This window comes from Meriones unguiculatus, chromosome 8 (genome assembly GCF_030254825.1).
Source record: "Meriones unguiculatus strain TT.TT164.6M chromosome 8, Bangor_MerUng_6.1, whole genome shotgun sequence".
NCBI lineage: Eukaryota > Metazoa > Chordata > Mammalia > Rodentia > Muridae > Meriones > Meriones unguiculatus.
In genome coordinates, this window is record NC_083356.1 from 69,584,671 (window position 1) to 69,598,506 (window position 13,836).

The 13,836-nt window shown below is 39.5% G+C and overlaps 1 non-coding gene across 1 annotated transcript; it reads right to left on the reverse strand.

The window, feature by feature from the left end:
• Positions 1-289: 289 nt before the first annotated feature.
• LOC132656131 (small nucleolar RNA SNORA17) lies at positions 290-419 on the reverse strand. Its single transcript, XR_009594069.1, has one exon. It is a non-coding gene; the product is annotated as a small nucleolar RNA SNORA17 (small nucleolar RNA).
• Positions 420-13,836: the final 13,417 nt, after the last annotated feature.

Here is a 13,836-nt window from a genome sequence, read left to right on the forward strand (position 1 = left end):
GCATGGTCTCAGGAGTGGTATGCCCCACTTGTGTATTATGGCACCAGGCAGGGGTGTCTTGGATATGGTGTGCCATCTAGACCTACAAAATGCTGGACTAATGGTCATCTCAGGGTAGCTCCCTGTCTGGGCCCCACGGTGCCCATCTGGTCATCATCTTGGGATCACCCCTCACCCAGGCCTGCCCAAGTGCGCCCCAGACAGGTTTATCTCAGCTCTGGCTCACTCCCCACATCCTGGCTTGCATGGCACCGAACTGATGGTCTTATCAAACTCGCCTTTTCCATCAAGTGTGAAGTTACTAATCATTCAGATGTTCAGGGTCAGAAGAGTGAGCATTAACATAGCCTCTTTCCTCTCTGCCACCCACTGACGCACATGTGACGCAGCAGCCACACCGGCACTGCCTTAGGGGCAGGGAAATCTCTTGTTCTTTGGGTCTTGTTTCTTCAGTCATCTCTGTCTTTACAACTTCTGCTTTGTGACTCAGCTAACGAGGTCTGATGGAATGATTGCAGCACTCCATTCCCCAACTCAAATGTTCAGAAACAATAATGTATTTACAGCTGTATTGGTTACTTTTATGTTCCGTGATAAAACACTGTGGCCAAAAGCAACTTAAGGAAGGTGTTAATTTTAGCATTTAGACCCAGAGGAATGAACCCATCATGGCAGGAAAAGCATAGCAGCAAGTGCCAGACATGGTAGCAGAAACACCCACAAAGCAGAGTGAGTGAACTAGAAGCAGGGTGAGACTCTATACTCTCAAAGCCCACCCACTGTGACATACTTCCTCCAGCAAGGCTATACTTCCTAAACCTCACACACACAGTACCACCAACTAGGGACCAAGTGTTCAAATGCCTGCATTTCTCCTTCAAACCACCGTAGTAACCACAATGAAACTAATACATCTGTTTATCTAATAAGAAGCCTGGACAGTTCTCTCCTCTTTCCAGAAGTATAAAAGCAAAGAGTATTGTTCCTTCTCTTGAGACATCCTGATCCAGCATCCACCTCCCCAGCTTCCAGCCACTTCAGTGATGGCTTCAGAAGCTGCTTAGGCAAAGGAGAAGTGACACACATACTAGCCATGCTATCGCTGGCACTGTGGATGTACTGCCTCCTGCCAACGACTAACTGGAGAGATTTGTGATAGCTTTATCTGCTTCAAGCTGCCAAAACCACTGACATGTCTAAAGAATGACCTTTGGGGCTGAGAAGATGGCTCAATGGACATCCACTCATGGCTGAGCAGAGAAGAAAGATGCAGAAGAAGAGAGAAAGCCATGTTATTTGTAAGCACCCTGTGGTGAGCAAAGCGGTTAGGGTTGAGCAAGACCAAAGAAGAGTAGCAACCCCAAAGCTCAGGAAAAGCACAAAAAAGAAAAGGTTCTGCTTCCCTGAGTGAGGAAAAGCAGGAGGCTGGAGAGACTGCTCCTCAGGTAAGAGGGCCTGCTGATCTTGCAGAGAACCTGAACCCAGCTCACAGCTCTCATGCCTGGCACCTCACAGTGACCTGTAACTCACAGACATCTGATGCCTTCTTCTGGCCTCTGTGGGTACCCAAACATGTGTGCATTCAGAAAAATAAATCTTTGTTTGAATGAAAGAGAAAAGCCAGGTCGTGGTGGTAATCCCAGCACTCAGGAGGCAGAGACAGGCAGATGCCTCTGAGTTTGAGACCAGCCTGGTCTACATAGTGAGTTCCAGGACAGCCGGGACTACACAGAGAAACCCTGTCTTGAAAAACCATGAATAAATAAATAAATAAATAAAATAAATAAATAGCAAAGAAAAGGCTCCACAACATCACATGTTGGAGAAACTGTAATCACAGTATGGAAGACATGTTTTCTAGGGAAAACAAAAACATTCTGTCATTTAAAAGATAATTATTTCTCCTCTCTCCTTAGCACAGCTTTGGGTAAGTTAGTCTTCCTGAGGGCTAGTCTCTTAGTCAGGTGACTGACAGGCCCAGCTAAATTAATTCTGGAAGGAAGAGACAATGGTATTTGATGTTTTAATCTCGGATGCAGATCAGAATGTCGTGTCTCCACTCAAGGCGTGAGTTTTTGTTGTTGTTTTTTAACCAGGAGGAAAAGCTTTTCTTTAATCAGCTTCACCAGAGCCCTGAAATCCCTCTTCAGTAGTCCCCAAAACTACTGTAACATTCCTCATTCCAGACTTGCCCCTAGAACCATTTAGGAGATGAGCTGAAACTGGGGGATTGGATATTTTTTGTCCTGACCCGCAGGACTGTCAGCGTGGAACCTGGAGGGGGTGTGGGAATGAGATGGAACAGGAGATTCGAAGAATGGAGACAAGACAGAATTCTGATCAAGTCTCGGTTTATTGTACTTTAGGTTACAGCTTATAAAGAGTAAGAATGGGCAACTCGGGGGGAGAAACTAGTTTCAGTGAAAATCGCAAAGCAGGATACTCTCAAGGAAATTCTAAAAAGCGGGAGGACAGTTCTCAGGTAAGCAGGAGGCAAGTTCTCATATGCACACCTTGCCAAGTCTAAACAGTTGAACAAACCTCTGCAAAGCTCAAAGCAGCACCTGCGGTCCAGGGATGGAAACTCACTGTACCACGCAAGACACAATGTGCATCATAGATTCCAAGCAGGCAGAAGTCAAACAGCTCCACACAATTTTTAAGTAGCAACCATGTAGCTAATGGGTTATCTCCACCTATGAAATAAGCCAATCCAAGCCAGATTAAAAGTATAAAAAGGGCAGGTTTATTTGGGAACTGAAGCTCTTGGGTGAGTTCAGCGCCTGAGGGGACAAGGTCATAGGATGTTGTGCCCCAGCTATGGTGGGCGGGGTTTTTAAGGATTGTAGGCACAAAGAAAGATGAGTTGTCTGCACTTGCTGGCCTTAGGGGGCTGGTGGCTCCAGGTGAGGGGGTTGGGGCACTCTTCAGAAATGCCAGGAGTGTGAAGGCTTTTCTCAAAGGGGTCAGGGTTGAAAAGAGAAAGCGGGGTTTACCGGATGATGTGGAGGAGGGGAGGGTAACCGGAGATCCCAACTGAACAGCAGTTCTCCATCTTGGCAAATTTCATCAAGGTGAAAGCAGCCACGTGGCTGGCAGCCATATTTGCTAAGGTTAAAGAGTATATGTCATGTGACTTCACCATTTTAAGAGAATGCATAGCATAAAGCAACAATTATACAATTTCTTAGTCTTAGTGAGCCCTCTGCTTATGAATGTGTCTTGTTTTTAGACTAAGAAAACAACAGGTCTTTAAAATATTGTGGGTTGGTATGGATTTTTTGTATAGATAATAATATTTTAGGGTTGGTAATTCAATTAAGTTTTCAACTCAAATTTTTATGGCTCAAACTTAGCAGGGATAAAGCTCTAAAATCCTAACTAATGCATAAATTTCTCATTTAATGACAAGTTTTATTTAGCCTTCTGTAAACATTTTCAAAGTTAAGCCTAAAGCCTAAAATCACATATACTTAATAAATTGGTGTTGTGCCCAATTTGTGAGACCCCAAAAGGCCACCAGAAGTCAAGTATGTTGCAAAATACAGGAGGATCTTTTCATTACAAGCTATAGCTCACCGACACAGTGGTTGAGAGCAAAGAGCCTCATGCTCAGGTTAGGTGAGTGATTTAAAGAGTCCAGTCCCTCCCAGCACTCCCAAAGCAGGGGAATTCCTGCCTGGCAAGCGTCTATTGGTTGAAACACAAAAGGGGATGTTGCATTTTGAATTGATTGGCTATAGGAAGGCCACCAAAACCATTAATAGTCTGGCTTCCCTTGTTTGGCTAACCTAGGGGAGAGGGACCAGTTTCATACACACACACACACACACACACACACACACACTTGACTTCTCAACAGAGACTATGAAAGCCAGAAGGGTCTGGGCAGATGTCATGCAGACACTAAGACAGCTCAGATGTCAACCCAGACTACTATACCCAGCAGAATTTTCAATCACCATAGATGGAGAAAACAAGATATTCCACAACAAAACCAAGTTTACACAGTAGCTAGCCACAAACTCAGCCCTACAGAAGATACCAGAAGGAAAATTCCAACTGAAGGAGGCTCACTACACCCATGAAAGCACAGGAAACAACCTCAGAGCCTCAAAACCAAAAGAAAAGAAGCATGCCCACAACTCTACCACCACAAACATCAAAACAACAGGAAGTAACAACAACTGGTCATTACTATCTCTCAACATCAATGGCCTCAACTCCCCCCAAAAAAGACACAGGCTAACAGAATGAATGCATAAAAACAGGACCCATCATTCTGTTGGATACAAGAAGCATATCATACAAGGTATGGTGATATCTTGTAATAATGACAGACATTACCTCAGAATAAAGGGATAGAAAAAGGTTTTCCAAGCAAATGGACACAAAGAAACAAGCTGGAGTAGCTATTCTAATATCTAACAAAATAGACTTCCAACCAAAATTCATTAAAAGAGATGGGGAAGGGCACTTCATACTCATCAAAGGACAAATCCACCAAGATGACATTTCAATTCTGAACATAGGCCCCAAATGCAAGGGTACCCACATTTGTAAAAGAAACATTACTAAAACTTAAATCACACATTGAACCCCACACCTTAATAGAAGACATCAACACACCTCTCTCACCAATGGACAGATCATCCAGAAATAACAAAACTAACCAATGTTATGAGTCAACTGAACCTAACAGATATTTACAAAACCTTCCATTCAAACACAAAACAATATACCTTCTATCTGCACGACATGGAACCTTCTCCAAAATTGAGCACATACTCGGACACAAAGCAAGCCTCAAAAAATACAAGAAAATTTAAACAATAACTTGTATTCCATCAGACTACCATGGATGAAAGCTAGACTCCAACAACAACAGAAACAATAGAATGTCTACAAACTCATGGAAACTGAAAAACTCTCTACTTACTCTACCTCCACTAGGTCAGGGAGGAAATAAAGAAAAAAAAATTAAATACTTTGTAGATTTCAATGAAAATGAAGGCAACATACCCAAACTGCAGCGCTAAGAGGAAAGTTCATAGCACTAAGCGCCTCCATAAACAATGTGGAGAAAACTCCAACTAGCAATTTAATAGCTCACCTGAAAGCTCTAGAAAAAAAGGAAGCAAACATACACAAGAGGCATTGATGGCAGGAAATAATCAAACTCAGAGCTGAAATCAATAACCTGGAAACAAAGAGAACAATACAGAGAATCAACAAAATCGAGAGCTGTTTTTTCAGGGGTTTTTTTGTTTGTTTGTTTGTTTGTTTGTTTGTTGTTTTGTTTTTTTTGAGAAAATCAACAGGATAGACAAACCCTTAGCCAAAACAACTAAAAGACAAAGGAAGAGTATACAAGTTAATAAAATCAGAAATGAAAGGGGGTATGTAACAACAGACACCAAGGAAATCCAAAGAATCATTAGGTAGTATTTCAAAAACCTGCGTGCCACAAAATTGAAAAATCCAAATAAAATTGATGATTTTCTTGATAGATACCACTTACCAAAGTTAAATCAAGATCAGGTTAACAGTTTACATAAATCTATAACCCACAAGGAAATAGAAGCAGTCATCAAAAGCCTCCCAACCAAAAAGAGCCCTGGGCCAGATGGTTTTAGCAAAGAATTCTACCAGACTTTCAAAGAAGAACTAATACCAATACTCCTCAAACTTTTCCACAAACTAGAAACAGAAGGAACATTGCCAAACTCATTCTATGAGGCCACAGTTACCCTGATACCTAGACCACACAAAGACCCAACAAAGAAAGAATTTCAGACCAATCTCCCTTATGAACATTGATGCAAAAACACTCAATAAAATACCTGAAAACCTAATCTAGGAACACATCAAAAATATCATCTACCATGATCAAGTAGGCTTCATCCAAGGAATACAGGGATGGTTCAACATATAAAAATGCATCAATGTAATACAACATATAAACAAACTGAAAAAAATTACATGATCATCTCATTAGATGCTGAAAGGCCTTTGACAAAATCCAGTACCCCTTCATGTTTAAAGTCTTGGAGAGACCAGGGATTCAAGGCACATACCTAAACATGATAAAGGCAATATACAGCAAGCCAATAGCCAACATCAAGTTAAATGGGAAAAAAAAAAAAAAAAAAACTTAAAGCATTCCTGCTAAAAACAGACACAAGATAAAGCTGCCCACTCTCACCATATATCTTCAATATAGTACTTGCAGTTCTAGCTAGAGTAATAAGACAAGTAGAAGAGATCAAGGGGACAGAAGTCAAAGTATCACTATTCTCAGATGATATGATAGTATATGTAAGTGACCCCCAAGTTTCTACCAGATTAACACCTTATAAACACCTTCAGCAAACTGTCTAGGTACAAAATTAACTGAAAAAAGTCAGTAGCCCTTCATTATATGAATGACAAAAGGGCTGAGAAAGAAATTAGGGAAACACCACCCTTCACAGTAGCAACAAATAGTATAAAATATCTTGGCATAATTCTAACCAAGTAAGTGAAAGACCTATATGACAAGAACTTCAAGTCTTTAAAAAAGAAACTGAAGAAGATTTTAGAAGATGGAAATATCTTCCATCCTCATGAATTGGTAGGATTAACATGTGAAAATGTCCATCCTGCCAAAAGCCGTATACTGATTCAATGCAATTCCCATCAAAAAATTCCAACACAATTATTTACAGACCTAGAAAGAGCAACCATTAATTTCATCTGGAAATATAATAGGCCCAGGATGGCCAAAACAAATCTGTACAACAAAAGAACTTCTGGTGGTATCAACATCCCTAAACTCAAGCTATACTACAAAACAATAGTAATAAAAACTGCATGGTATTGGCATAGAAAAAGACAAGTTGATCAATGGAACCAAATTGAAGGCTCAGAAATAAATCAACACTCCTACCAGCACTTGATTTTTTACAAAGAAGCCAAAACCATACAATGGAAAAAAGAAAGCATCTTCAACAAATGGTGCTGGTTGAACTGGATGTCTGCATATAGAAAAATGCAAAGACCCATACTTATCATCCTGTACAAAACTCAAGTCCAAGTGGATCAAAGACATTGACATAAAACCAGAGATTCTAAACCTATTAGAAGACAAAGTAGGGAAAAGTCTGAAACTCATTGGTATAGGAGTCAACTTCCTGAACAGCACAGGCTCTGAGATCAACAATAAATAAATGGGATCTAATGAAACTGAGAAGCTTCTGTAAGTCAAAGGACACTGTCAATAAAATAAAACAGCAGCCTACAGACTGGGAAAAGATCTTCACCAGCCCTACATCAGACAGAGAGCTAATATCTAAAATATGCAAAGAACTTCAGAAATTAAACACCAACAAATCAAATAATCCAATTTTAAAATGAGGTACAGAGTTAAACCAAGAATTCACAACAAAGGAATCTCGAATGGCTGAGAAACACTGAAAAAAAATTTCAATATCCTTAGCCATCAGGGAAGCAAACCAAAAGAACTCTAAGATTCCATCTTACACCAGTCAGAATGGCTAAGACCAAAAACTCAAGTGACAAAACATACTGGAGAGGATGTGGAGAAAGGGGAACACTCTTCCATTGTTGGTGGGAGTGCAAACTTGTACAACCTCTCTGGAAATCAATCTGGTGCTTTCTCAGAAGATTGGGAATAGTGCTACCTCAAGACTCACCTATACCACTCCGGGGCATATACCTGAAAGACGCTCCACCATACATCAAGGACAATTGCTCAACTATGTTCATTGCAGCTTTATTTATGATAGCCAGAAACTGAAAACAACCTAGATGTCCCTCAACTGAAGAATGAATACAGAAATTGTAGTACATTTCTGCAATGGAACACTACTCATCTATTAAAAACAAAGAAACCATGAAATTTGCAAGCAAATGGATGGAACTAGAAAAGATCACTCTAAATGAGGTAACCCAGACCCAGAAAGATGCACATGGTGTGTACTCACTTATAAGTGGATAATAGACTTATAGTACAGAATATCCATAGTACAATCCACAGATTGAGATAGCATGGGGAAGGATGCTTTCTTCTCCTGTGACATCAGCTGAGGAGGATGGTCAGCTGGGTGCTGTCTCTATGCTTTCATGCCAGCATCTGGTTCCCAAGTCTTTACTGGTAAAATCAAATGATTGGAATTCTGTTAAAAGCAACATTTTGGCATTCCAACATGTGGCATGGCCACACAGACAGAAATTATGACAGCTGAGAATTAAGACAAATTGAGAAGCCATTAGATTTAGTAAGTCACCTTGGAAGTCCTCAAGGAGAGAGTTAAGGTTGGGAAATACCATAATACAAAGCATTAGGAGCCTGTATAGTGCTAAGTTAGACAGCTTGAAAATAGAAGCAGAAAATGAAAACCTAAATGACTCAACTGAAATTGGCTCAATAACAATTATGATTATTATCATTTTGACATGTCATATTTTATCCTTAATAGCCACAGTGGTTTTCTGTACCCTCAAAAAAAAAGCTTTATAGATACAGGAAAAAGAAAAATATGAAAAATGAATTGGTAAGATACAAGTCTTAGAAGAAAACTTAGACTTATTAATAAAAAATGAGAAAAACACTCAGACACAGAGGAATTTAGACAAGAACCTACCATGCCACCACATGATGAAACTGAAAAGGGGTTGTCCATGGTTGTTTGAAAACCAATCTTAGTTTATCCAGTTACCATATAAGATCTACCAGGAGACAACAGGTATCCCCAAGGTTATAATGAATTTAAATGGAACCTTATAGACAGATTAGATTTGAGGAGATTTAAGGAAGCAATCATTTCATATAGTATGCATTCATCCTATGTGAAGCAGATATTAAATTCAAGGGGAACTCGGAACAGAATTATCCCTTAAGACTAGAAAGATTTGGCAACAGCAATATTGGAAGCTGATCCTCAGTTACAATGGTGAACATTGTGGAAAGAGGAAGCTAGGGCCATAGAACAATGACATAAGGCTAGAGGAATTAATATTTCCCAGGATCAGTTGCTAAGTGAAGCTCAATATGCTGAGTTATAAAGGCAACTTGAACTTGATAATCATATCTTGGCACTATGCCACTTAGAATCTTTAAATGTTTGAGACAAAAATTGAAGACTTGAAAAGTTAAAAAGGCAACTTGAACTTGATAATCACACATTGGCACTATGCCATTTAGAAGCTGTAAATGCTTGAGACAAAATTGAAGACTCAGGAAAGAGGTCTGAGTCATTTACTAAAATTACACAAGGCTCAAAAGAAGCCTTCACTAATTTTTTTTGCAAAGATTGACTTCAGATGTAAATAAAATAGTATCAGATTCAGAAGTCAGATAATGTTAATTCAGAATGCAAAAGGGTGATCAGGACTTTAAAGACAAGATCACCACCAAATAGATGAATGGATTAAAAATACAACTGACATTGGATCTCACATTTACAATGCCACTCTGATAGAAGGAATAATATCGAAAGGTTTTAAGAAAAATCAAAATGTCAGATGTTTTAATTGTGGCAAGCCAGGTCGTTTGAAAAGGGTTTGTAGGCAAGGCATTTGTAAGAGATGTTACTTCTAGAGGTAGCCCAAAAAGAAGGCCCCAGCTTTCTGGTGTATACAGGAAGTGTGGCAAAGGCCAGCACTGGACTACTGAATGCAGATCAACAAGGGACAGGCAGGTAACCCTTTGCCATCTGGAAACACCCTAGGGAGCCTCCCATAGGCCCCGATATAAATTTGATTCAACCATTCTCTGTCAGCATTAAAGAAACTCATACACAGAGCAATTACAAGATTTAATCCCTGTTTTTAAAAACAACACTGCTCTGGATGAAAACAGACAAAACAGCTTTAGTAGATGAAACAAAAAATTCAGGAAAGACCACAAAACAAGCATTTTTGGCAAACTGTTATAAATGATCAGAGCCATATGTGGCTAATATAGCCATGAATTTATGGGGACGTGATTGCTGCAACAATGGAAAGCACAGAGTAACATTCCTCCAATCGCAGAAAAAAAAATCATAAAATAAAGAATGCTTCTGAGAAAAATATGAAGAGGTATTATTAAGAAGTCACAAACCATTCAGGACAAAACAGCTGTTGGTCTTTCAAAGTTACCAATGCCCTGCGTTTAAAATGGCTAACTGACAAACCTATTGGGGTAAAACAAAAGCCTATGAGAAAGGAAAAATTACGGATACTAAAACAGCTGGCACAGAAGCAGCTAAATGCTCAACATACTGAAGAATCTACCAGCTCATGGAATTCCCTAGTACTTGTTATAAAAAAGAAATCATGAAAATGGATGATGTTAACAGATTTAAGAGCCAAAAATAAGATGATTCAGCCAGTGGGCTCTTTAAAGCATGGAACCCCATTGCCTTTTTTATTACTTAATCATGTCCTTTGATAGTAATTGATTTAAAGGATTGATTTTTCCCAATCCCTTTGCATGAGCACGATAGGGAGAGGTTTGCTTTCTCAGTACCTACTTATAATAATAGTTGTCCAATAAAAAGATATTAGAAAGTCTTACCAAATGGAATGTCACTATACCATTATTTTGTACAACAGTCATTAGAAATAATACATAAACAATTTCCTCAATCTGTAATTTATTATTATATAAATGATATCTTATTGGCTGGCTCAGAAGCAGATACCTTAGAGGGAAAAATGCCTAATAAGGTAAAGAGAATTATGCCTTGCTGGGAATTACAAATTGCTCCTGAAAAAAATATAAAGAGGGGATTTTCTCAATTATCTAGGATATAAAATAGGTTTATAGAAATTTCAACCACAGAAAGTACAAATCAACAAGGAGGACCCTAGGGAAGATTCAGAGGGGCAAATAGAAGCAGTTGAAGAGAGGAAACAGGATGGGAACCCACCATAGATGCCATCTGAAAGACTCTACCCAGCAGGTGCTAAGACTCACAGCCAAACTTTGGGCAGAGTGCAGAGAGTAGGAAAGAGTGGAGGAATAGAAAGACCCAGAGGGGACAAGAGCTCCATAAGAAAACCAACAGAGTCAACAAATATGGGCCTGGATTAACTTCAAGAGCTAACCAATTTATTTCAAACTTTGCAAGGTGATAAGGACTTAAACAGTTGAAGAAAACTATCAGCTGAGGCTGAGAGAATTTGCTCTGGCGGAAAAGAGACTACAGGATGCGCACGTGGATCCCTTGGATCCAAAGCTGCTGGATTGTATTTTGGTTATTCAGACTCTACTCATTCTCCCACAGGAATTCTTCTTGCTTTTTGTTATTATTGTTTGGGTTGTTTTGTTTTTTTTTCCAGGACAGGGTTTCTCTGTGTAGTCCTGCCTGTCTTTGTAGACCATGCTGGCCTTGAACTCACAGAGATCTCCCCTGCTTCTGCCTCCTGGAGTGCTGGGATTACAGGAATGCACCAACACATCCAGCTCCCACGGGAATTCTTATGCAGAAGGAAGATTAGAATAGATATTTTTAGCACACAAAAAGAGTAAAAAAATAAAGATCTATGTAGAAAAGGTTTCTTGGGTTGATTCTGAAAGGAAAAACGAGACTTCATGAACTAGCAGAAATAGATCCAACAGAAATTATCATACTTTTTACTAATGCTGAAATTGCCTAATTATGGGCAGAAAATAAACACTGGCAAAGAAATTGCAGTAATTTGGGGGGGGCAGATTAAGAACAAATATCTCAAATTAAACCAGGACAACCCTATGAGAATAACTATTATAAAGAATCCATAGTCAGGCTGTGGTTCACACCTTAAATGCCAGCCCTTGGGAGGCAGACAGGAACATAAGAACTACACTGATTTAAATGTAAAAGCCAGTTGAAAAAGGCGGTCTGAAATTCAAAGTGAATGTCCTTTGTGATCTAAAAATAAAACTTAAACCTTGAATTTATATATAAAGAGAAAAAGGAATATAGCTATTTTATCCATACATAATAATACACATTTAGTTTCAAGTTTTCAAAATATTTTTTTTAGTATTAATTGAAAGGCAATACTTTTGCCAAAAAATATTTTGCCCTAGGAAATATATAACCTGCCAAAAAATGAACCCCCCAGAGTTAGACTTAGGACAGGGTTTTGATGTGGCTATAAACATGTTTTTGTTTTAATCCCAGGTGTGAGGTGTGGGATTGATTCAGACGGTCCATAGCAGCCAACTATTTGGCCCATGGAGGCTCTGAGAGGAGCTCATTGCCAGCGGCAGAGTTTAAATCTGAGGACTCTGGAGAGAGACAAATGCCGAGCCCGGAGAGTGTTGGGCAGCTCTGAGAGAGACTAAGGCTACTGCTGCTTCCCCGCTTCGGCGTCTGTCATTGATGCAGTGAGACAAGAATTTGGCGATCTGAAAAGAGGACTGGACTAGCGGCAAGGAACCCGATGGCCCTAACCAGCAGGAAGCAGAAAAGAGAACCGCGCCTCCTCTCCCACTAGCCCTTTCTCTCTCGCTACCAGCGATGGGATTTTGGAAGGGACTGAGGTGGAGTAGGGAAAAAGAGAAATAAAAAAATGTAAATAAAAGTTTTAAAAAGTATGCCAACAGAGTTTTGTTTTTATCTTTCCAGGAGAATAAAAGCATCCAACTAAGGAGCCCAGGGATAAATGGACAAATAAAACATCTGAAGAAAAAGCATGGATCATCAAGAGAAAATGTCCCAAGAAAAAGTAAATTGCCATAGTGGTATCGCCAGCAGCCAGCTTATCTTTGCTGTCTTCGACAACATAAAGGCCAAATGGTCTTTATGTGGTCCCAATCCCACTAAAATTTAAAGCCAGCCTTAGGGTTGGAGCATGCCCGTTAAAGGAAAAATCCAAAATCTCTGTCTCACATCAGAAAAGCCACCTGGTATGGGACAGGGGAAAACAAAAAATAAAGGACTATTCTATTGCTCCCAATCTCATAATCTTTTGGTTTTGACTCTTTAAAACCTTTCTTAAGGTATAAATATTATCTCAAGATCTGTAAGATTATTATGTATGTATAAATTGTCATTTTACTAGTAGTTATACAGAGTACTCATTAATTGTAGAAATAAGCTTTATGGCATTTATAATGTTTAAGTTTTCTACCAGTCCTAACAGTAATCTTCGAGGTCTCCATGATGATGGGGCCCTGCAATGATCAATCTACCTGGATTGTGGTAACACTAAGCACTGGACAAAACTGCCCCATGTCTCTTCTGCCACCGGTCCTGTGCAAACTGGACTGCTGTGTCCTACCTAGCCGGGATTGCCACTAAGCTGACAAATACCACCCAAAGATCAGCTTTGGGCTACAAACTGTTCAGGACATTCAAATTGCTGAGTTCATAGGACACTGACATGAACATTGTACAAAACAAAATTACATAATCCTGGGGCTGGAGAGATGGCTCAGTGATTAAGCAGACTGTCTGCTCTTCCAGAGGTCCTGAGTTCAATTCCCAGCAATCACAAACCATCTGTAATGGGATCTGATGCTCTCTCTGTCATACAGGCTTACATGCAGATATAATTTTTTTAAAGAATGCTTACTCCTAAAACTGCCAAAAATTGCCAAGCTGGACATTGTGGAAAGCTTGGCAGAAATAGCTTCATTATTGTAAATAGTGAAGAAAAATTTCTGTGTTAAGAGTTAAAAATCCTTTTTATTTAGACAAAAAGGGAGAAATGTTGCACGATATGTGATCATACTGTGAACCCCAAATTTGTGTTGTTTACTAGAAAAAACCTGTTTCTAGTTGTGGTGTGTCTCAGCCCTAGCACACACTTTTAATTCCAAGAGCTTTCTGCTTGAACAAGATGAAATAAAGTCAACCA